Source organism: Suricata suricatta, chromosome 7 (assembly GCF_006229205.1).
Source record: "Suricata suricatta isolate VVHF042 chromosome 7, meerkat_22Aug2017_6uvM2_HiC, whole genome shotgun sequence".
Classification (NCBI taxonomy): Eukaryota; Metazoa; Chordata; class Mammalia; order Carnivora; family Herpestidae; genus Suricata; species Suricata suricatta.
This window is the reverse complement of record NC_043706.1, coordinates 88,670,194-88,694,133: the sequence shown is the minus strand read 5'-3', so window position 1 is coordinate 88,694,133 and position 23,940 is coordinate 88,670,194. Positions and strand designations below refer to the sequence as shown.

Sequence of the window (23,940 nt, the reverse complement as noted above, 5' to 3'; positions counted from 1 at the left end):
ATCACACTACCTCAATTTCCATATCACCAGATTGGCCCCATTGGTTCCTACAGGACCAGTCCCCTCATTTCCTTCCTTATTATTATCTTGGCTATTCCTGGATACTTTTCTTTCCACATAATTTTTTTTGAGCAGCTTACCTAGTTCAAAAAAAAAAAAAAGAAAAAAGAAAAGAAAAGACTCCCTTGGATTCTTTATTGGTATTACATTAAATTCTTCTTATATCAGGTATCTAAAATAGTCAAATTCATAGAATCAGACAGCAGAATGATGGGTTCTAGGGGCTGAAAGGAGGGGGTAATGGAGAATTGTGTTTTACCAGACATAAAATTTCAGTTATGCTGGATAATTAATAGGTTCTAGAGATCTATGGTACAACATAATGCCTATAGTTAATATTACAAAAAAATTTAAGAGGGTTATCTCATGTTACTGTTTACCACAATAAAAAGAAATATTAAAAAATAACTTGTTATATATATGAATATATGTATATTTAATAAGTGCATACACACACACACACATATATATATATACACTATTTTTAAAGAATTATTACATTCATTACTTCATAAGTGATCTGACATATTCACCTGCACTCTAAAATCTTGTTCTGGTAAGATTAAGTTGAATTTTCTCCTTAACGTGTTGTATATCTAATATGACTGTCTTTGATCTTTTTCTTCTCTTTACTGGCATTTCTTTCTTCTCCTTCTTTGGATTTTTGTAAAAGATGCATTCACCTTCATTTTAATTTAATTTTTGACTATGCTTTCTACTGCATCTCTGTTGTCATATTCTTTGTTCATCTTTGTTGTCATTGATGTCTCTTTGTGGTTTTCTTTTTATCTAAAACTTCTATTCCATTCAGCTTTTAATCTTTTAAACCTATTCTACCAACACTGTCTCTTTTAATCTTCTCTTGGTGTCCCTTTTTGTTGTGGTTCTTGATCTTTTGATTTAGTTTCTCACGTTATCAAAAATAACTCACTGTCCTATTTTGTTTTATGATCTAGAATCTTAGATGATATTTATTTTATAATAATGAGGCAAAAGTTATTATAGGTATAAAAATGTTTAATGACATGCTAATTCATTAATGTCAGACTCAATTTAATTATGAGATATTCTGTGCTGATTGAAATATTTCACATTAATAACAATACTGCCTCCCATAATAAAAATAGAAGGATTCCCCAAAAGCACCACTATAGCAACCAGTTAATAGTTGTGTATAGTGTTTTAAAAAAAGGGGGAAATTTCACACAAAATTTACTTTTTACTTCTTTATAATTTTGTACATATATGTATATTTAATACTTTCAATAGCTCTGATGGCAATATTTAAAAAATAATTCATAAATGTATGGAACAATATTGCTAATTTATAGTAATTGAATGTAATAATAGTAAACCAAAAATCATTTAGGACATAAAAACTTCAAACATTGCTAGAAACAGAGGGAGCTAAGCCACAAATGTTAAAAAAATTAAAAAGTATTGTGAGTAGAAGTGCAGGCTACCCCTTTTGGCATTAAGTGTTTTGAAACTCAAGATCAAAACCTAGAATATCAATCAAGCAGAAATTTTTTCCCCTATAAATCTTTCTTATAATTTATAACATATATGTGTATCTCTACATACTTATACATATATTAGAGTTACTTTTTGCTAACCATAGCATAGTAAATGATTTTTTTGTGTGTTACTTTCAAATTTAAACCAAATTTACACCATCGCTGAAAACCTCTATAGAAACTTCTCTGTGCTATATTCTGATACCTGAAGATGAATAAAGCAGAGTAATTTAACTTAATACTATATGCTGATACTGTGCTGAGTGCTTTATGTGTTAATTCATAAGATCCTCATCCTTACTGCAATATTGTTAGTTACAAGGAATGTAATTATATATATATACATATATATATATGTATATGTGTGTGTGTGTGTGTGTGTGTGTGTGTGTGTGTGTGTGTGTGTAGTCAGTTAACCAAAAAATATTTCTCATATGTATTTAGTCTTCATCAGAATTCCTGGTTCACAGCTCCCAAAACCCTTGGAATCGTCTTAGTGATAAGAGCCACAGAAGCATCTTTTGTCCTTTGTTCAGGAAAACATTTCAGAGCCATAAAGGTGAAATGGGTGTGTGGCTATTCATAACAAGCCCTTTCCACCAGGAATGGGTTTATGTTAATGAATTTGACTTTTGGAAAGTTCCAAGGATGGGGGCTGGTTGCCAGGGGGACTAGCTGTGAATTAGAGGGTTGAAAATTTCAATCCCACCTCCTGTTTTCTTGAAAGTGGGGAGGGGCCAGAGGTAGAATCAATCACTAACGGCCAAAGTATTAATCAATCATAACTATGTAATGAAGCCTTCATAAACATCCAAAAGTAGGAGGTTTATAGGACATCCAGGTTTGGGGACCAGAATGCTTCCATGTGCTGCTGTGCTGTATCACAAACCCCAGGAGGAGAATCTTATTTATGTGAGGCCTCTCCCTATGTAATTCTTCATTCAAGTGTTGATTCCTGTCCTTTAATATTCTTTGTAGTAAATTGGTAATCTTATTAGTAAATGGTTTCCTAAATTCTGTGAGCTGCTTTAGCAAATAAATCTAACCCAAGGACAGGGCTGTGGCAACTTCTGATTTATAGCCAGTTGGTCAGGAGTATGGGTAGCAACATGGACTTGTGATTGGCATCCTGATTTGAAGGGGGTTATTGGATCCTTAATTTGTAGCCAGTTGGTCACAAGCATAGTTAACAACCTGGATTTGGGATTGGCATCTGAAGTAAAGGCAGTCTTGTTTGCCTGAGCCCTTGGTCTCTAATTTTAGTTCCAGGTAGATAAAGTCAGAGCGAAGTTGAACTGAGATGAACTGGTATCTAAAAATTCTTTGTTGGTGGGGGAAACCCCTTTTCACATATTGGAATTGGGGCCAAGAACTCAAATGACTTACTCTCCTTATCTCTAATTAATTTTTTTATCAACTTCTATGTGTATAAGTTCTTATCATCTATAAATCAATTATAGTTATAAAGAATACTTATATAATGATTTTTTTAAATGTATTGTGAAGCAATCTAATATTGATGTAGAGGAAAAAATAATTTAGAACCAAACCATCTATGGCCATTCTATCTTAATTGATGTGTCAAATTCATGCTGGCTGGAACTAACTCTCTGAACTGATTATTTTGCTTAACACTGGCTTCTAAGAGTTGGAGATGGAACAATGAAACTTTTCCTACCTCCATAATTCTAAGCAAAAGGGGTTCCTGGAGTAGATGACAGCCATATTTTAATGATTCTTTCACTATTACATTATACAAAGAACTAAATAGAGTATGCCGAGATAAATTGCTCTCAATTACAAGCAGATAATTAAGTATCAGGAAGGAGGCAAAGGAAGTGTCTCTCATAAAAGGAAAATAGAAAACCCTAAGAGATAGTGAATGGCAGAAAAGTAGGAGAGAGGAGAAATTTAGAGCAACTATGGGTTACATGAATATTTTATGTCCTTTGTTGTCCTTCCTGTTTATTAAATGCAAATGTCTGTGTCCTGAACTTTCAGTAGAGTCTGCTGCCGGAGTCTGCCACACAGTCTTTGTCTGTTTGCTTTTGGTGGAATTTAAAGAAAAGCCATAGTCTCATTTCTGAAATGACATTACCTGGAACAGAAGAAGATATAATATAAAAATCAAATTAATATTACAAAGTCATGTGTCCTTGTGTATATGTGATAAAACAAATAACAACAGCCAACAAACAAAAAATCAAAATAAAAAAACCCATAACATCCTCAAATACCTTCCATTCACCACCCATCTCTGAAGAGATTAGGGAATTTACAACAGGAACGTGGTGTGATTCAAAGTATCTGTTTTGGGGTACATGGATGGCTTAGCTAGTTAAGCTTCCAACTCTTGATTTTGTCTCAGGTCATGATCTCATGGTTCCTGAGGTGGAGCTCTGCGCTGATGGTGCTGAGGAGCCTGCTTGAGATTCTCTGTCTGTTCCTCTGTACTTCTCTCTCTGACTCTCCCCAACTCACTCTCTCCTCATGTGTGCTTTCTCAAAAAAAAATTTAAAGTATCTGTTTTTGAGTTATCAAAGAAACTTTGATAACTTTCAATCTTTCTCATTAGAAAGATTGAAAATAAATTATTATGTATGTTATATATTTTATTGTTATCTATTATATTGAAAATATTGAACATGTTATATTAGGTCCAAATTACCTTGGGCCTTGAAGAGGCTTGATATGGGGTTCTACCTTTATACTGAACACAGTAAGAATCCTTTGAAGTGTGGTAAGTAGGGGACATCTGTGATTTGACTTGAACTTTTGACAGAACACAGAATGAAACACTGATTTCAAGGAAGGTGAGAATGGCTTCTGAGAGTACAGCAAAGTATTATTAAACTAGTTGAGGTTGAGAAATAATAGGGGCTTAGGCTACTTTGATGAAGCTGCTAAATTTCCACTATAGATAATTTCATATATATGTGTATGTATGTGTGTCTGTGTGTAATGGGTGTAAAGACTGGTTGGTAGGAAGAGTTGGTAGAATTAGTGGACATTTAGGAAAAAAATTACATAGAAATAAAACCTTAAAGGTAACAGGCAATTCCAGTGAATGCATAAAGCAACTGTGGCACATTTATATAGTGAATGCTATTCATTGATAAATAGAGATAAACTATAAATCTATATAAAAACTTGCATACTCTTACGTGCATATAAGAGTCATGCATAATAAGTCAGTCTGTAAGACTACATTTTTATAATAACATTTATACATTTTGGAAAAGGTAAAACTATTGAGACTGAAAATACATCAGTTGTTGCCCAGGGTTTTGAGAAGAAGTGAGATTAAATAAATTGCCAGGGTCCAGTTTCAGTAGGTCCAGGGTTCCCCTGAAGGACGGACAGTGTCAGCGAGACGGAGATGAGAATCGGCAGAGGCAGAAGGGAACGAGAGAGCCACGAAGTTCTTTCTGATCGGCAGGCAGGCATCTCTTACTCTCTGGTAGGGGTCTCTGCCCTGTCTGGTTCTCAAGCTTTATTTATGGTGCAAGGTACAAGGATCAGAAAGAGCAGTAAATGATTTCTCATAGATAATTTTTACAGTTTTTCAGGACATGGGTTCTGCAGAAGTTACAATTCTAGTAGTAATGATTGTCATAAAAACTTAGCTACAGGCACTCATGGTGTCATTGGGTTTTTTTTGTTTGTTTTTTTTACAAAACCTCAGGTCTAGCCATAAGGAAGTGACCTTTTACCAAGAGGCAAACAGCATTGTTTAGTAAAGGTCAATTTTTTTATGAGTAAGGGTCCTTGGGCTGTTTATAACTCTAAGAGGAAGTTCTCAGAAAAACAGGATTCTCAGGAGACATAATGCCTGCTCTCACAGTCCCAAAGATGATTGATACATTTTATTGCAGTAGTGACTTTCACAAAGGCCTTCAGGCCCAGAAGGTAGTCAGTTATCAGTTAATTGCTTAGGGGAAAATTATATATTGCATTAGGGTGTATCTAGTTTATCTATTTCCTGACCAGGTGCAATCACTCCTCAGGGACAGGGCAGGGGCACAGGCTGCTCCTGATATTAATCAGCAAAGCACTTGAGGAATGGTGCCTAAGCAGAAATGAAAGTTTCAAGACGGTAGATTTTGGGAGCTGTCTGGGAGAAAGAGACTGTGCAAACTTGCTGTACCCTCACCAGGAATTTTCACTCTACTGGTGAGTTCAAATAGCTCCCAACAATAAATGAAGCTTAAAATAATTTTTTTAGGACAGTGAAACTATTCTGTGTGACATAAGGATGGTAATTAAAAGACAAAATATATTTTTTCATGTTGAAAGTATTTTTATATGGAAAATGGTAGATATATGACATTATAGATTTTACCAAACCCTTAGAAACATACAGAACACAAAGTGAAACTTAATGTATGTGAATTTGAAAATATTAAGGAGTCCCATGGTCCACAGGAAACTACATAAAGAGAAATTTTATGTTTTAAATAAGTGGAAAACTTCACTGGTGGGAGAAGGCATAAAGGTGCTGATCTAAGTCTTTGGAAATTACTTTGTCTCACAGACTATAGGCAAAAGGAGTGGTGCATAAGCACTGTACTCTAGGTGATAAAGTAGCTTCTCATGAGGATATAGGTCAACAACTCTAAAACAACTATAAATGAATATTGTCTTCTAACAATTTAAGTAAATGGTTGTCTGATTGTTGCAGATAGGTTTCTAACTGTTGGGGTGGAAGTTTACAGATAATCAAGAAGAAGAGGCTAGAATGAACCAAGAGGTGATGGATTAAAATTGGAAACAAGAGTATGAGTGGTATTCAGCTAAATATAGATACAGATGGTTACATATACTGATTAGAATACACAAATATATTTCCTTGCTCTGTCATATATAAACATCAGGAAACAATGATACTCCAGTAGTACAAGCTTACTTAGTGCCCATATCTTGGTTTCTAATAACATTTTTCAATACAGGAACAAGAAATTTCTAGATAAATCAATGATTCTGAGACCAGGAAAATAGACTAGATGGGCCTGGGCATCTTATAGTTCCAGAAAGTAAGAAAGTACTGAAACAAATAATAACAACCAAAAAAGAACTATAACTATAGGAATATGTCAAACAGGATCCAACTAAAAGATATCTCGGGGCGCCTGGGTGGCTCAGTGGGTTAAGCGTCGGCTTCGGCTCAGGTCATGATCTCATGGTTTGTGGGTTTGAGCTCCTCGTCGGGCTCTGTTCTGACAGCTAGCTCAGAGCCTGGAATCTGCTTCGGATTCTGTATCTCCCCCCACCCCCCTCTCTCTCTCTCTCTATCTCCTGCTCATGCTATCTCTCTCTGTCTCTCAAAAAAAAATAATAAAAGATATCTCAATGGGAAGAATTAGAACAATTTAAGTAAAAGAAAAGTTTGTATTGGATTATAACCAAGTGTAGAATATAAGTATCCATGAATTCATAATGATATAAGCAAACGACTGAGCAATAAATGAGAGAGAAGAGACAAATCTACTATGCAGAAGAATTCCATATAATTTATTCTCCACATTTAAGGAAGTTGATGATAATGTCCCATTTAAGAGTGCACTGGGCATAAGTGACTTCCTTCCAAAATGTAAAGTACGGAAAGGGAAGGAAAAGAGTAACATTCCAGTGGAGAAACCCGAAAAACCCGCTCTCAGGCAGGTAACCAAGTATAATATCAACAGTGATAGGTCGCTTTGATAGTATGTATCCGTTATAAGTAGTTACTTACATTACTAGTAATGTAAGATGTTAATAACTGCTGAAAGAGGATGTGAGGTAGATGGTAATTCTCTGTACTATTTTTGAAATTTTACTGTAAATCTAAAACAAAAAATGTTATTAGAATAAAATAATGATGTTGATGATGCTTGTAAATTTAATTCCTAAATGTTTACTTCTCTATGTTCTATTTCCTGAAAGATGTGGAATTCTGTTCCATGCAAACTTACAAAATATATTAGATTCATTTCTGACCTCATTGCTTCTCCTATACCAGCGTGCTTGACTTCCTCATCCTATTTTTTATAAACTTCTTTGCCTTATAAAGCCCAAACTATGCAACCTCCCAATCTTCCTCCTCTTTTCTACAGACTGGGAGCTAACTTCTACAAGGAAAAATAATCACAACACCAAGATGATAAGTAAGACATTTTGACCTGGTCTTTATATCATTTGGGTCCCAGATAACCTCTAATACATTAGCAGGAAGCTTAATTGGATATAATTCATCCCTCTGTATCTTTCATAACCTTTAAGCTTTTCTGTAGCCTTTGAATAAAAAGTGCCTCCTTCTCCAAGCCATTGTTTTCATGCCTGCACAGATTTCTTTTCTTTCTAATTTCCTCAGATCTCTATTTTGCCAAAATCTCTTCTATCTCCCATGTAGTCAACTATTTTTTCTACTCATTATTTTCTCAATTTATAACATCATCCAAAGATACTTATCCAATAAAATAAACCAAACAAATAACAATAGCAATGATAAAACACATTTATTATCGCCACTTCTCATTTCCTTTCATTGGTTATCTTACTGGGTTTTGCCTTTCCTGAAGAAAAACATCCACTGACAATGTTGTTGCCTTTGCCACCATTGGTCTCTAAAGTTCTAAGGTCAATGACTAATGTATTTTTTATTTTAATTGTTCTGAGACTTATGACACTCTTTCTATTCCCAACTTTAAATCTTTTCCCTGACACTTATTTAACATTATTTATTAATCCACCTTCATAATAATTGTGATGGTGGGTATAAAAAGTAGGTTTGGGGGATCCTGGGCGGCTCAGTCAGTTAAGCATTCAACTTTGGCTTAGATCATGATCTCACAGCTGGGCTGGTGAGGTCAAGCCCCACGTGGGGCTCTGTGCTGACAGCTCTGAGCCTGGAGCCTACTTTGGGTTCTGTGTCTCCCTTTCCTCTGCCCCTTCCTTGCTCATGCTTTGCCTCTCTCTTTTTCTCTCTCTCACAAATAAACATTAAAAAAATTAACCTTTCTGCCCCTGGATGCCACTGAATAAGCATCATTAAAGTTTCTCCTCCCACCACCTGAATCATATCTAAGTCAGAGTCTCACAAAGATCCTGAACAGCTGTGGAAGCTTTTCATCAGAGGTTTAAGCTTTGAAACAACTGATGAAAGTCTGAGGAGCCATTTAGAGCAATAGGGACCACTTACAGGCTGTGTGGTAATGAGAGATCCGAACACCAATGCTCCAGAAGCTTTGGGTTTGTCACATATGCCACTGTGGATGAGTGGATGCAGCCATATATGCAAGGCTGCACAAGGTGGATGGAAGAGTTGTAGAACCAAGAGGGCTGTCTCAAGAGAAGATTCTCAAAGATCTGGTGCCCACTTAACTGTGAAAAAGATTTTTAAAGGTGGCCTTAAAGAAGACGTTGAAGACCATAGTCTGAGAGATTATTTTGAACCGTATGGGAAAATTCCTGTATGGGAATCATGACTAGCTGAGGCAGTGACAAACGAGAGGCTTTGCTTTTATAACATTTGATGACCATGACTCTGTAGACAAGACTGTCATTCAGAAATACCGTACTATGAATGGCCACAACTGTGAAGTAAAGAAAGCTGTATCTAAGCAGGAGATGGCTAGTGCTTCCTCCAGTCAAAGAGGTCGAAGTGGTTCTGGAAACTTCGGTGGTGGTCACAGAGGTGGTTTTGGTAGGAATGACAACTTTGGTCATGGAGGAAACTTCAGTGGGCATGGTGGCTTTGGTGGCACTCAATGTAGTGGTGGATATGGTGGCAATGGGGATGGCTGTAATGGATTGGATTTGGTAATGATGGAAGCAACTTTGGAAGTGGTGGAAGCTGTAATGATTTTGGCAATTACAATTGTTAATCTGCAAATCTTGGACCCATGAAAGGAGGAAATGTTGGAGGCAGAAGCTCTGGCCCCTATGGTGTGGAGGCCAATACTTTGCCAAACCATGAAACCAAGGTGGCAGTAACAATGGCAGTGGCAGAAGGTTTTAATTACTCCCAGGAAACAAAGCTTAGCAGGAAAGGAGAACCAGAGAGGTGATAGGGAAGCTACAGGTTACAAAAGATTTGTGAACTCAGACAAGTACAGTGGTGGTAGGACCTCGCTGCTACGAAGACTTGTTTTTGGGACACCTGGGTGGCTCAGTCGGTTAAGTGTCCGGCTTTGGCTCAGGTCCTGATCTCATGGTTCATGGGTTTGAGCCCCACATCAGGCTGTGTACCTACAGCTAGCTCAGAGCCTGGAGCCTGTTTCAGATTCTGTGTCTCCCTCTCTCCTTGACCCTCCCCTGCTCATGCTGTCTCTCTCTCTGTCTCTCAAAAATAAATTAAAAAAAAAACATTAAAAAAAAAAAGAAGACATGTTTTAGACAATACACATTTGCATGGGCAAAAGAACTCAAGGACTGTATTTGCGACTAATTGTATAACAGGTTATTTTAGTTTCTGTTCTGTGGAAAGTGGAAAGCATTCCAACAAAGGGAATTAATGTATATATATTTTTTGCACCCACGCTGCTGATTGGTAAATGTAATAGCCTGATCATAACACTGAATAAATGTGACTTTAAAAAGAAATGAGTAATAAAAAATAAATAAATAAATAAATAAATATTTAAAAAGCCGGGTAGGATAATAAAAAGTGATTAAACATTGAGAATTTTAGAAAAGATGGTAAAAATGCAATTCTCTCAGGGGTAAATTTGTGCAAAGATCAAACCAGACAATGATATGAAGATATGTGGGAGGGCTATTTAAGGCATACTATACAGGAAGTGCTAAAGTCCTGAGGCAGGACCAAACTTGGAATAATCTAGTGATAAACAACAAGATGACCAATGTTGTCAGGGTTAGTGAGCTAGAGCCAGGCACAGGATAAAGGGACAAAAGAGCAGAGAGATATAAAAGGACCAGATGATTGGTGGGACTTTACATAGCAGGAACATAATAGTTTATTGTATTCTGAATGTGATGGAGTAACGTCTTGTGATAGAATTCTTTTAAAAAATAATCTAAGCTATATATAAAATTGACTGCAGTGAGATGAAAAAGAGATAGAAATTTGTTTGGAGGCCATTGCTGTAGATTAGCTGAGATGATGGTAGTGAGGTAGAGAAACAGGTATTCATTTCTAATGAATTTAAGAAATGTGCCTGTTAAAAGTATTTATTAATTCATATTAAATGTTTTAAGACTTGATAGACAAATACACATTGAACTGTATAACATTTTGCTGCTAGTGAAAATATGACAGAATTAAAAAATGAGAACTGAGCTATATATTATATTGTATGCACATAAAATACTTTTATAAAATTTTGTAAAATACCATAGAAATTTTTCCTCCAAATATAAGCTAACAAAGTTTCCTATGTAGACAACCACTGTACTAATATAGCTGATCTACTTTCTTTACTGTACTTTTTTCAGTATTGCTTATAATTAATCAGCAGATTAAAAAGTATCTCCAATAAATCAATTTGAACCATTATATGAAAGTGTCCATTGTCAAATGCAAGAAATTTATCCATAAATATGAACATTTCAAGTGATAAGATTATTCAGAAACAAAGGAAATAGAATAAGAGCATTCTTGCCTTCACTATGTAATACAAAATGAAAACTAAAGAACATCTTTTACTTTCAAAACTCGTCTCACTGATAAAATTATATCACCTAAGTTTTTTCTGTTAATGTGAAATGGATTAATATTTCCTTTATGACTTATAAACTTTTCTTTTCTATTAGGTTTTTCTCTTATTACAACAAAGCTAACACCAGGAGAAAAATTTCAAAGTAAATATGTGAACATGAGAACATTTTTTTGTATTTCTTTTTTTCTCTTTCACAAACTAATGTCCTAGTGGGAAACCTTTATGACTTTTTCAATTAATCTTTTCAGAATTATTTGATTTCTCCTCTTACAAAGACTTCCTCACCCATCATTATTTAAGAAATATATATCAAGGGATTTTATTAAATTTTAGCTTTAGCACTGCAGGAATGTACCTGATATTGATTTGGAGTTTGAGTAATAGGAATGATGTGATATGTTAGAACAGTGTTGTGGGGAGCATCATGTGAGAAGAGTTTGCAAAACAACATTAAGCCGTCAGCTTTCTTGTATTGTTTCAAAGTTTATATATATATTCTTAGTGATCTATATACACACCATAGGGTCTAAACCCATGGCCCTGGATCAAGTTTAGCATGCTTGCATGCTCTTCTGAATGAGCCAGCCAGGAAAAAAAAATACATCTAGGTATTATATCTTTTACTTTTTCTTTTATATATATACACATGTACATTTTTGCATATATATAGATATAGATTTCTTTTATAACTGAAAAGTATGGTAGCTATGCTAGTGAGGAAAATGCAGCTACCATTCCCATTGCATTCCCCCTTGTTACATCCTGCCTTATGCTTTTCTGATCCCTCCACAGAACAGTAAATTCTGACCTGAGGAATCCTTAGTCCACCAAATACCAGGTATACTGCTATAGGTTTGAGTAATTTTGAAAGATATTTAATTTCTGTCTTTTAGGATTTAATTTAATGAAAACTAATAAAACCAATAAATCCTATGCTGGGAACTGACTCTAAAATATTTGATTTTATGAGGGGAAAAATCTCTATAGCAAAAACTCTTATAAGCATCTTAGATATTTCTTACATTCAGCTTATCATTAATAAATACTCTAATTTATGTGCTAACACTTTTACTTTATGATGACCTATTTGGAACACAAACATTCATTAACCTGAATTTAAAGAAGTATTGTCAAGAGGGTTTTTTGTTGTTGTTTTTGTTTGGTTTACAGTATTTTCAGCATCAGGTCACAGTATAGATTTATTGTTCAAACTGAGTTCACTGAACTGTAAAGTGTGGGTGTGTATTTGAGAGCTGTTAGAAAAGGTTTTTTGCATAAATGCCTGTAGGAGCAATCTGTTCATGTCCAAAATAGCATTCCCTTTACTCTTCTCCTTATTTTAAACATATTCTGTGCTTTATTAGTCTCAATATCACCTATTTAAAATATAAGGATTATTTCACAATTCTCAAGAGAATTTATTCAACACTTTACTACTTTCATTGGCCTTGTTAGCTATATTATTTCCTATCATAATTCATCTGAATATTGATTTACTTCTAAATTTGTATTTTAGCATCTGAGCTTACCAAAGAAATGTTTTATCTGAAAATATGTTTACCGGACTCTTAATATAGGTCCAACAGAAATGATCCTACTTTTGTGTAGGTATCATGAATACTTTAGAAACTTCCATTATATAAAAAACATACAATAAACACATTGCAGTGGTCTGGAATTTGACAATTCACCTAAACAATAGGTAAAATCATCAATCCTGTAGGTAAAATTAAAATAAATTTGGCTGACTAAAAAAAAATCTATGCAGTCATACTCATTCCCTTGGTAGAAACTCCATTTACACTGCAGATACCACATTTTGGTAAATTGCACCACTCTCTCTCTCCCTTACTTGTTCAGTCAAAACCTCTTTGTCATTCCAAATAACTACCTAACTTTGCTTCAGCCACCAATATTGCCACCCTTGCAACATACATTACACTGTTTACTTTTCTCTATCTCCTATACACCAATCCACACTGCCAACATCTCTCACTGAGATGTTTAAAAAACTCTTCTAATTAATCTCTCTCTTACAATGTTGCTGCACTGCAACACACTTTTCAAATATCAGGCAGAATGATCTCCCAATCAAATTATAATTATTAAAAAGGTAATTAATTCTCAGCTTTTTTCCCTCAAATGTAATCACATAAAGGTGGTCTGCTTGATCACCCAATATAAAATTTCCCTTCCACTTTTATTTTCTAACAAATTTATGTATGTATCAAGAGTACATTGTTTTTCAGTCTTATATACATAGTTTATTAAAAGATAATTTTCCATAAAAGTTAAAGTCATGACTCTTACACAAATATAAAAATGTACATTAGCTAAAGATTTTTTATTATACTCATCAATAGAAGGAAATAGAAATTATAACTGGTTCAAAAGAGAATCTGAAGAACAGACACATTTAAAGTTCAGTAATATTAAGTAAACAAGAAAATGAAGAGAAAACTGGTTTCCCATAGAGTAGGAGGACAGGTACATCTTTTTCAGTTATCTACTGCTAATAAAGATGCAATGTAGCATGTAAAAAAAAAGAAAATCTATGTATAAGGCTAGTATCAACTAACCTGAAAGTGTGTGTTGTGTATAGAAATGCATAGGTTTCAATGAAGCACAAATTTCTCTCTATACCAAAATAATGTCTTGTCAAAAGCTGGCACACACAAATATCATGAGTTTTAAAATATCCTTTTTTATGGGATATTTTAAAATTTATTCAATATTTACAATATTTTTGGTCATTTACAGTGATGAGACTACTTATAAATATTTTATTCCATTTAAGTTCTTTTGAAAGACAAAAAAACAAGTTTTGTAAACTTATAGTAAACCAACTATTAACTATATAAGATAATTTAGAAATTGAAATAATCATTACGAGTAATTTAGTGTAATTGTTCTTTTGGCAGACAAGGGAAATTTAACTAGAAAGGTGTTAAGTTAGAACTACTTACACAGGTGTTATATTTATGTCCATACTGACTGAACCTTGTAAAATGAATAATCGAATGATATCGCCACTATTAGACAACACTTCAGCTTTTGATCAGCTATAATACTTATCCTATTAAAAAACTGTCAGTGTTTAATAATTCATTTATTTATACATTAATAAAACATATACCAAAGCATCATGTTATATAAGCTGCTGAATTAACCAATCATGGAACTTTCTTACTTCTGAATTTATTATGTTTAGCCCAATATCATGTTGGATTTGTTCACTAGGATTTTTATTTTTTACTAATTTATTTCCTTTCTATATATCATCCTAATTATTATATCATTTAACAAAGATATAATCAATTCATGAGATGAGCTATACTGTGGAAATATAAGTGAATGGAAGAAAAAAACGTGATAATCAATGACAGATTCAAAGATATACAAATATCGCCTTTGTTTCCTACTTAGCCTTCCAAAAGTAGAAGTAATCATAAAAATTAGAATTTAAGTATCTATTGTGCTAACCATGCTTTCCCACTTAATTCTTAATCTAACTTGATGTTAAAATGATTTGTCCAAAGTCGTATGGGCTTTCTTTGATGGAGCAGAGACATAAACTCATATATGTTTGATTTAGATCTTTTCTGGCCTTACTTTTCATTTTAACACACTAAGAAATATTTACAGTATTTGAAAGGAGTCTTGAATGGTGGGATAACTTTTAACAGATTTCAGTGAAAGACTGGGGTATGATTTACATCAGAACACTATAACTATCTGTAAACTTTCTGGTCTGTCCTTAGCTCTATTAATATTTGCTAAATAAAGATAAAACTGTTAATGTCGTCTCTGTCTAGAGACATGCATTATATATAAACCCTGTTCTCAGAGTTTACAAAACTAATGTTTACAAAACAGTATTTAAAGAAGTTGCATTGTGTTGATTTGTGAGAATAGAAGTCTTAATTGTGAAAGTGTATTTTTAAAAAAGATATCATGATTCCTCTCAAACAAAATGAACTCATGTAAATTGTCATATTCAACTCATTAATTGAGATGGGAATCAGCAAGTTGTTAAAATTACCTCAAGGAATATTTGAAAAAATAGATACATATAAGACAATTTAATAGATTGCTGAATTAGATTAAAAACTGGTTAATGTCTAACAAGGTTACAAAATACAACCTGCAGAATATTTTGTTTTAGTGAAAATAAATTATTTTTAAATCTACAAAACAAAAATGTATACATTAAGATATTCTCCTTCAGTTGTAAAGTAGCCCAGACAAGAGAAAGCCAAGTCCAGAATGCACTTAAAAATACCAGTATTCTCTTTTGACTATTTCTAATTTTTGGATACTTTTTATGACTTATTCTAATAACAGTCCAGAAAGAAGTGAGTATCTGTTGTTTCAGTCATAATGTTATCTGCAGAGTGGCTCTTTGTGTCTACCAGGGGAACTTAGACTATTACTTCAAAACATCTTTCCCAGAAACCTGACCCTTCTCCACCTTTGACTTCTTTGTTGAAGTGCTTCATTGTGTTTCCATAACAATTGCTGAATGATTTTATTTTACATTTAAGTTATAATTGGTTGAGAAGCGAATTATATCTTATTTATTGTGTATTTCTAGCATTGCATATGCCTGCTGCATTATGATACAATATGTGATTCCAAACATTTCAGTCACTGAAGTTCTATGGTAGAAAATAAATAACTGCACATAGGCACTTCACTTTAAATCATAGGCATTTTAGAAAATACATTAATAGCAAGAGCTCAGAATAATAAATATAATCTGATAGAATTTTGGAAGAGAAGACGTTGTGACTCAGAATGATAAAGGGAATCATAAAAAGTCAGTTAAGAGTGGAAGAGACAGATCTAGGGACTATGTAGCCAAAAATTAGTATAGTATTTATATTTAAGAGGCACATAATCAGTAGAAAAAAAATAAATAGGCTAGAGAGCCGATTGTCTAAACTAAGTATCCTTTTTATAGCAATTTAATAATTCAAATAAGGTATATTGGAAAGGTGATATTTAACCTTTTGTTTCCTAAATTTAATTGTATTATTAAAACAAAAAGGGAAGGTTTCTTTTAAAATCTAATTAAATTTCCTATATCTATTTTTTGTTTAGGTTTACTTTTTCATAATTTATTTCCAAAATAAGATTTTTATCTACATTTTATAAGATATACGGAAAATAAGTAAACCATTTTATGGGGATCCTGGGTGGCTCAGTCAGCTAAGAATCTGACTCTGGCTCATGTCAACATCTCACAGCTCATGAGTTCAAACCCTGTGTAAGGCTCTGTGCTGACAGCTCAGAGCCTGGAGCCTATTTTGGATTCTGTGTTTCCTTCTCTCTCTGCCCATCCCCTGCCCGTACTCTAGCTCTCTCTCAAAAATAATAAACATTAAAAAAAAGAAAAAGAAAATAAGTAAATCATTTTAGCCACATAAAAAGGTATCAACATTGCACAGCATGAATATTCATCTATAATTAGAGAAACTAAGTAACTGCTTATACATTAATCTTGTATCTGCTGATTGACAGTGGGTGTTATATATCTCTAGAACACATCATGTTGCCACTGACTTATAAAGGATTTCTTTACATACAGATTCCAAAGAAAGGTACAGTAATGTATTAAAAGTTTATTCTCTTAGTTTTCCACATAATTTTAAACTACGCTTTTGCTTTTATTTATTTATTGCAGTTTAATAAAATTCATTGAGGAGGTCCTCTGAGAAATAATGTTAATCTAAGTTCAACAGATACCAAGTTCCATCTCCCTGCAATACCCATGATCATATTTATTCTTGGGAATTATCATATTATTCAAAGACAACAATTGATTTACTGGGCCTATAAGACACTAACTATCAACCAGTAACATAGATTAGATTAATATAATAGTTGAAACCTAACAGAAATCATTACATTGGATCATGGGAGCATAGACAAAAATAAACAAACAAAACAAAACAAAAAACACTAATGTAAACAGTGACATGCTGGGGAAGACAAGAGGGAAGAGAAAAAAGTTGAATAATCACATATGAAGCACAATGCCATCAATGATTACACTGTAATCCTGTCACTGTTCTGACATAGTTTACATATATAAACTTAACTAACATGGTGTCTTGTATTTTGAACTGCTTTATAGAAATGAATAAAACATACATGAAATGAAAAAAAATTCAGGACAGAGAATTTATGTACAGGACCTAAAATATTTTTAATTAAAACCAACCAATACACATTAGAAATTATATAATTAATAATAATACTAATTTCAAGTGTGAACTTGGGAGTATTTTTATAAAAGGATTACTCTCCAGGGGGAAAAAAAGACTTTACAGAGCATTGTCCCACATAGGTGGGAAGGCATCTATTCTCCAGTGCTATCTAGTCGTCCTGTCTCCCCTACAGGGGAAAAGTTAAGAAACACTTGCTGAGATTTAGTCTTCAGATTCTAGACTGTTTCCTTACCCTCACACCTAATGACCATGCCAAGAGGGATCTAGCATAATCACAATGGGTTACATTGGAAAGAGTGATAAGATGCTGACTCTTATCTGAAGAGGGGTTATTAGGGAAGCCCAAAGACAACAAGGAATATAAAAACAAGACATTAGAGAAAAATGAGCTTCTTGCACCTTTAGCAATAACAAATATTAAGCACAGCACAATTTAATATAAAACCTCACAATAAAGTTCTTATTACCCAATATGTCATGACTGACCTTAATAAAAGTATGAGGCATACTACAAACAAACACACAAAACAAAAAAGAGGCAAAGCAAGCATCAGAATCAGACACTCTGTCAGATATGACACGATTTATTATTTAGATAATATTCTTGAAATAACAAGATAAAGAGGTGGAGAATAGGTTAGCGGTTGCCAGTGATTAGGGATGGGATTGGATGTGTGTGGCTAGAAGGGGTAGCATGGAGAGCTTTCTGGTGATGGAACAGTTTTATAGCTTGACTGGTATGAAACTGTAGAACTAGATACACACACACACACACACACCCCACACCACACACAAATGAGTACAGATAAACCTTGGGAAATTTGGATACATTTTATTGATTGTGTGAATGATATTTTTCTGGGTGTGATATTTTACTATAGTTATAAAAATGTTGGTGAAAACTGGTTGAAGGATACATGAGGCATCTCCATGTTTTGCAACTTTTTGTGACTGTAATTATTTCAAAAGAAGACTTCTTGAAGAAAGCTAAAGAAAACATATTTGAAATAGGTTTCTCTGTTTTTTAGATATCTTTCGTGTCTTTGAAGTATTAGGTCATAGAATTGAATTTATAGCTTTGAGTGTGAAAGAAGGAATTGCCATCATTTTTTATTACTAACCACACATTTCATATATTTCTAAGTAAACATATCATTACAGTCACTGACTTTTAAATTAGAAATAGGCAGAGATCTTCCACTTTTTTACAAAGATAATACCATTATCCTCTTTTTTGATAAAATTAACTATAAAAGCTATAGCACCCTCTTTTGGATAAATTAGTAGAGTCAATACTTTAACTATTAGATTATGGATTTCATTTTTTGTAAGGAAACAGTAAATCACTATATTCAAGGGTGGTGAATAATATGGCTTAGAAAATTCTAGAGAAAGTTACTAAAAACAGTGAGCAAACAAAAAGTTCCAAAATAGTTGGAAAAATTAGAATTTTTAATGGATATAGAGCAGGTAAGTATGATTCTTTTGAACTATAGTTTATTTTGACATAAAAATATTGCTCATATATTTACTTGTATGAGTAACATCTTAGAATTTTCCTCAAATTCTTTTATAAATAAAACTTATTGAATTTGCAGAGGTGGTCTATACATATCACTATTTTTTTGTGGTTTATTTACTAGGATGCTTGAGTTTTATAAGAAGGACTCTGGTAGGCAGGTATATATACCCTTACAGTCTGGCCTCAGTTTACCCTTTCAGGTTCAGCCACTGCTGTCATCCCTCTTATACTTAGTGCTTCAGCCACTCTGAACACATCTTTTATGCTCTAGGTATTTATAAGATTTTCACATTTTGTGGAAGATTATTTTCTCTGCATGGCATGCTTATAGTACACGTGATAGTACAATTGTCACTCGGACAAAATTGGAAACGTAATATTTTGTATACATTGGGCATTATTATAATCATGTCTGATGTTTTTCTTTCAACTATAACACTATCAAGTGTCCATGGCAAAGACATCTTGTTTATCTTCTTACCCTAGGCCCAACATATTTCTTGGCACATAGCATAGTTCAAATGCTGAATCAATTAATAGATGATATGCAAAGTCACCAAAAATCTGTAGTTTTTCTTAAAAAGGCTTTTATCTTTATAGTTGGGCAGCATTAGTCTATGTAGCATTATGACAATTATTTAGTTTTAGTGCAGATATATAGTACCATGCTATTAAGTAATAAGGTAAATGTCTTGCAATTTTTTAGTTGAAAAATGCTCTGTAAATGAGCTGTTTTTTGCCCTTGTGATATATTTTCTTATTTCATTACATGCTATCTGTGGAGAAAAAGGACTATATTCATTTTACTATGTGCCTTGGTTTTATAAGAAAAGTAGGACAGGATGGTAATATTCTCTATTCTAAAGACAGTGTAATCTTGAGCAAATGGATCCTGATTTAACAAAATGGACTCAAATTTTATATGTGACCTCAAACAACAGTCTACATTCTTATGTGAAATCATTTTTTAAAAAACTATAAAAGAAATGACCCATTTTTTTTACTATAAAAAACTTATTGAGGATGGGAGAAGCTAATCATCTGATGAGCTTGAAAACTTTTTATCATAAATGTGTGTTTTGTAGTGTTCAAATGATCCTCATCTTCTGATTTTTTTAACTAAAATTACTTATACAAACCGCTTAAGTGGTAGCCTTTTTATCAAGTCGTGACTTAAGCATAGTGGGAAGGCAATTAGTAGATTTCATGGGCTCAAAATTCTCCAGAACATTTTATAGATTTCAATTTCCACTTGTGTCTAGGAATTGTTTTTGCATATATAGTTGCTCAACTATGGATTTGAAATATAATCAGTTGACTATTTTTCTATGGGTCTATATCTGGGCTCTCTATTCTGTTTTATTAATCTGCCTATTCCTTCACCAATATCATAATCTTTATAATTGTAGCTTTATAGTAAGTCTTAAAGTCAAGTTAGTCCTCTTTCTTCTTTGTCAGTATTGTGTTTGTTATTTTGGGCCTTTTGCCCATCAATACAAATTTTGTAATCAGGCTGATGATATCCTCAAAATAACTTTCTGGGATTTTGACTGGGATTATGTTGAATCTATAGATCAAGTCAGGAAGAACTAACATCTTGACAAATTTGAATTCTGTATAAACATGGAATCTTCTCCAGGAGCATGGAATATCTCTCCAGTGACCTAGATCTTCTTCATTTCCTTTTGTCAGAGTGTTATAGTTCTCCTGATACGGGTCTTGTACATATGCATCGGGTGTATTTTAACCGATATATTTACACTAAATAATTCATTTTGAGGGGTAATATAAATTGTGTTATCTTTTTAATTTCAAATCCAAATGTTCATTGAGTAAAAAAATTCATTGTTTTTATTATACTAGCCTTGTATCTTGCGCCTTGCTATAGTCTCTTTTTAAGTTCAAGTTTTTTTTTATTGATTCCTTGAATTGTCTATGTACACAATCACATATTTTATAAACAAACATAGCTTTATTTTCTACCTTCTCAATCTGTGTACCTTTTTATTTCCTTCACTCCCAGAACGATGTTGAAAGAGAGTGATGAGAGACATCCTTGCCTTATTATCAATTTTAAGGAGAAGACATATAGTTCCTTACCATCAAATGTGATGTTAGCTGTTTTTTTTTTTTGGTAGATTTTCTTTATTAAGTTGAGGAAATTCCTCTGTATTTTTAGTTTGCTAAGAGTTTTTTGTAATAAATGGTGTTAAATAGTCAAAATGCCTTTTTTTTTTGCATTTATTGTTATGATTGTGTGCCTTTTTTCATTACCTTGATTGGCTAATGTCTCCCTTAAGGAACAAAAGCTCTCATGCAGGAGTTCTGTAAGTATTCCTTATTCTATCAATTCTAGTCTGTTTTTATTGGAGACTTCTAAAAACACAATGACTCCCATGATTTCTCATAACTGGCAGAAAGTCCTGGTCAAGTATTTGATGTTATTGTTATACATACTTACAGTTTGAATGGCCTGGCTTTAGATTAATAAAGAGGGTCAAATTTAGAAAGCAAAACAACTTCATTACCTAGTTTGTGCTATATGGCCAGCTTATTTAAACATTAGCCCATTTGTTTCCAAAAACTCTTTCTAAATTATAAATTTGACATTAAGAGGAAGAAACAGAGAAAAGAGCAATTCTTCTGTCACATAAATTAACATGAATGTTGAAGTTTTTTCAGAAGATTAAAGAGGGTGTCCATAAAAGAAGAAACTTCAGTAAGTTGGAGTTTACCAACAAGTGGTTTTACTGTGGAGAAAATAATTCAGAAATATATACTCCTTAATGTTTAATGTTGGATTTTAAGTTGAATACTATTCTGAGCTTTAGTCACCCTCTATTATCCACGAAACTTCAGTAAAATTAGTTTTTCTTCCAAACACTACATTATTTATAAATTGGTAAATAATGGCAGAAATGAAACCATTACATTTATCAGACATTAAGAGATCAGATAGTAAGTGGGGAACAATAATTAAGTGTGTATCAGAAATTTGGAGTATTGATTGACAAAGATAATATTTTAAAATACTTATTACCCCACTAATAATTTCACACTGCATTTACCCAGAAATACTGAGAGGAGAAAAATTCTAGAATGTGAATACTAGTAATTTTATTTGGGTATTAAAGGAAATGATGCCTACAGAATGCAGGAGATATTTGAGGGAAAACAAATAATTACTTGTATATAATGATTGTAAAACATTTAATGGGTTTTTAGTATTTTCCAGAAGCTGAATAGCTATTGGTATACAATTGTTAGAAACTTTAGTCTAATATAAAAGACCACTAAGTAGAAAATTTCAATAATTCAATATGAAGTATAAAAATATTTTAGACTATTAATTATATATCCAATTTGAATATCTCTGTGTAACTCAGGATAGGTGTATAGTAAAACATCTATTGTATTGGTCAAATAAGTATTACTGAGCATGGAAAAATTACAGTGAAAGAATTGGCAGGTTTATGACAAATCATTGTTGAAAGAAGAGATGTGAATTGAATTTCTAAGAAAGAGATAAAAGAGAGATGATCCGATGACACATCATCATCTCCTTTGGAGAAAGCGCATACCAATCACTGGCAGAAGTGAAGCCACCAAAAGAAATGAAATATTAACCCTTAAATTTAAAGAATCAACATGGTTTTGTTATAAGGCAAAAAAAAAGAGAGAAAATATAAAGATGGTGAGAGTAATTAATCACAATAAAGTTTTGGAGAAAACCTAAGATACCTAGAAGCAAGAGTGTGTGAAGATATGAAGATAGCAGGGTAGAAAAGTTTTAAGGAAAAAGATGCAGTGAAAAAAAATATAGATAATGGGACCTGGTCTGTGCATTTCTTTAGCATGGTTAGATTGGTATATAACTTTGGATTCACAAGAAAGACCTAACAGAAAGTTGGACAATAAAGTAAATGATCCTCCAATTCCTCTCTGAGGTTCTGAAAGGTACCAATTCTCTTTCACCTTGATTTTGTGTTACTGGATAGAATTTTATATGTGTAAGCGTGTGTGTGTGTGTGTGTGTGTGTGTGTGTGTGTGTCCTATGAAAAATTGAACTACAGAGAAAAAAACATAAGAATTAGTAGTAGTCAAAAAATAACAGTTTAAAAGCAATATTTTTAGATTTGCCCACAATGGTAATTAAAAAGGAGTCAAGACTGTCTCCAGGTAAAATGTACCACAATTTTATAAATTTCTTTTGAATTCTTCCTACTTGGTAAAAGTCTTAGAAGATACTTTAGTTTACTTTACCCTTGACAGTTACTATAAACAGAATTTTCAGTCAAGTTATCAAACTAAGAACATGGGATTTTGCTTATTTTATGCCTAATAAGAACTATTTATGATTAATTTGTATATTTGCAATATTCTTTATTGTGATGGATTGCATGAAAATATTTTTAAAAGTTTAAAGCAAAAGTACATAAATCAAGTTTTATGCAATGAAAAAGAAAGCATTTGTCAGATACTTTGCATTTATTCTTTTCATGGATGTCGTAGAGGTTAAGAAAACTAATTAGAGAAAGGTTAGCTCAGTTTTTCACATGCTGGATTCTCATTAATCTCTTCTAAGTACTCAATAAACACTCAGATTGCTCAATCAAAAATGTAAAAAATATTGTTTTTAAATTCCAGTAGTCTAAAACTCTGAGATTAGTGGATATGATTACATTTTAGTTTATGCAATGCTTCATTTAACAACAAAAGAAAAGGTATACTAAAATGCTAAAGTTCCCATTCATATTAATTTTGCTGATAAAGACAAAATCTATAGCTAGAAAATAAGTCTTTTTTAAGTTCCATAAGACAATTAAAATCAGAATTGTTATACTATACTGCAGTCTCCTTTCTATCATTGTATTAACATTATAATAAAGGAAACTTTAAGGCTTTGAAATTTGTGAGACAGTTTCTATGAATCTGTAATCCCAGATAATTT

At 32.9% G+C, this 23,940-nt stretch overlaps 1 pseudogene; it reads left to right on the top strand.

Annotated features, from left to right (window-relative positions):
- The first annotated feature begins 4,956 nt into the window (after positions 1–4,956).
- Positions 4,957–9,573, top strand: LOC115295293 (annotated as a pseudogene).
- The last annotated feature ends 14,367 nt before the right edge of the window (positions 9,574–23,940 follow it).